Genomic DNA, 2,632 nt, shown 5'->3' with positions numbered 1-2,632 from the left:
TCTTGTAGACACGTGTTGGGCCTCCAAGCACAGAGTTTTGTAGGACAGTAGCAATTTTCCATCAAGTGGATGACCTAAGATTTATCAATCCGTGAGAGGTGTAGGATGAAGATGGTCTCTCTCAAACGACCCTGCAACCAAATACAACAAATCTCTTGTGTCCCCAACACACCCAATACAATGGCAAATTGTATAGGTGCACTAGTTCGGGGAAGAGATGGTGATAAAAGTGTAATATGGATGGTAGAAATATATTTTTATAATCTGAATAAATAAAAACAACAGGGTAGCAAATAGTAAACGGGCACAAAAACAGTATTGCAATGCTTAAAATGAGGCCTAGGGTCTATAATTTCACTAGTGCAATCTCTCAACAGTGCTAATATAATTGGATCATTAACCGTCCCTCAACGTGCAACGAAGAATCACTCCGAAGTTCCTATCTAGCGGAGAACATATAAGACGGATTTGTTTGTAGGGTACGAAACCACCTCAAAGCTATTCTTTTCGATCAATCTATCCTAGAGTTCGTACTAAAATAACACGAAGCTATTCTTTCTGATTGATCTAACCAAGAGTTCATACTAAATTAACACCAAAGCAAATTCAGATTCATAATATTCAATCCAACACAAAGAACTTCAAAGAGTGCCCCAAGATTTCTACCGGAGAAACAAAGACAAGAACGTGCATCAACCCCTATGCATAGATTACCCCAATGTCACCTCAGGAATCCGCGAGTTGAGTGCCAAAACATATATCAAGTGAATCAATACGATACCCCATTGTCACCACGAGTATTCAATTGCAAGACATATATCAAGTGTTCTCAAATCCATAAAAGTATTCAATCCGATAACAACGAAATGTCAAAGGGAAAATCCAATTCATCACAACAAGATAGAGAGGGGAAAACACCATATGATCCGACTATATTAACAAAGCCCGTGATACATCAAGATCATGACATCTCAAGAACACGAGAGAGAGAGATTAAACACATAGCAACTGGTACAAACCCTTAGCCTCGAGGGTGGACTACTCCCTCCTCATCATGGTGGCCGCCGGGATGTTGAAGATGCCACCGGTGATGATTACCCTCTCCGGTAGGGTGCCGGAACGGGGTCTAGATTGGTTTTCGGTGACTACAGAGCCTTGCAGCGGCGGAACTTCTGATCTAGGTTAACCCCAAGGGTTTTCGGAATATTTGGGAATTTATAGGGTAAAGAGGGGGTGCGGGAGGCCACCGAGGTGGGCACAACCCACCTGGGCGCGCCTAGGCCCCCAGGCGCGCCCTGGTGGGTTGTGCCCCCCTCGAGGCACCCCCCAGGTGCTGCTTTGGCCCATTGGTGGTCTTCTAGTCCATAAAAATCCACAAAAAGTTTCGCGGTGTTTGGACTCCGTTTGATATTGACTTCCTGCGATGCAAAAACATGCAGAAAAACAGCAACTGACACTTGGCACTGGGTCAATAGGTTAGTCCCAAAAAATGAAATAAAAGTGATATAAAATAATTGTAAAACATCCAAGAATGATAATAAAACAGCATGAATACTTCATAAATTATAGATACATTGGAGACGTATCAGGCGGCCTTGCTGCTCGCACGTGTCCCGTCGAGCCTGCGAGGTGGACAGGATGCACGCGTCCTATCGAGCCTACGCAGCGGACTGCTCGCACACATCCTGTCGAGCCTGCACGACGGACTTCTCGCGCTCATCTCGTCTAATCAAACAGCTACACGCACGCCGTCGAGTATAGTTAAATTTTGGCGCAAAATACCAAGATGACCAATGAACGAGGACGGAGGTAGTATTATCCAATAAGAAAAGAGGGACGCATGGCCACACTTAAATGGTTCCAGGAACACACGGTTCATATAATACAACCGTTTGCGATATTAAGGTGTTAGATATTTGTTTCAAAAGGACTTCGTTGGCTATTAATGTGTGCGCCTTGTCTCAAACTGGATGATTTTTTTACCATGGCATATATGTGCCATGTCATGAAACCATGCCAAGTTCCATGTTTTTTGGGTGAGTTTTCGATTTACTGGGATTTAAAAACCTTGATTCTCAATGTTTCAGGACGACGAGAAGTTTGTAATTCATTCACATTCCTTCAATGAGACCTAAACATGCACCCAATGACACATGTACGATTTCCACCCTTTTTGCTTCACTGGAGCATGTGCTTGTAGTTCAAATTTGAATTATGGACTACATTAAATACCTATAAAACTCAATTAATATATAAAATGGCCAAACAAACCTTAAACAGTTTCAAATTTCAGCACGACACTCATGTTATTCTATGTCGCATGTAGAAAACAAAGTTCAAGGTGAGAAGAGGTAGCGATTATTGTTTCACCCACAAGAGGGGCATGTTTCCCTACCGGAACAATGAGGGTTGCGAGAAGCTTCGATTTGTAAGAGGCTTGTAATATAGCTTGGCCCAAATTGGACAATTATTTTACCACGGCATATATGTGCCATGTAGTGACACCATGCCAAGCTTCATGATTTCCTTGTGAGTTTTGGATTTACAGAGATTTAAAAAATGTTTGTGGCCAAGCCAGGACGTTGAGACGGTTGAATTCATTCACATTCCTTCCATGGGACCTAAACATGCA

The sequence above is a fragment of the Triticum urartu genome, chromosome 3A (assembly GCF_056163025.1).
Source record: "Triticum urartu cultivar PI428250 chromosome 3A, HENAU_Tu73, whole genome shotgun sequence".
NCBI classification, from domain to species: domain Eukaryota; kingdom Viridiplantae; phylum Streptophyta; class Magnoliopsida; order Poales; family Poaceae; genus Triticum; species Triticum urartu.
The sequence above is the reverse complement of the archived record's forward strand: the minus strand, read 5'-3'. Positions refer to the sequence as shown.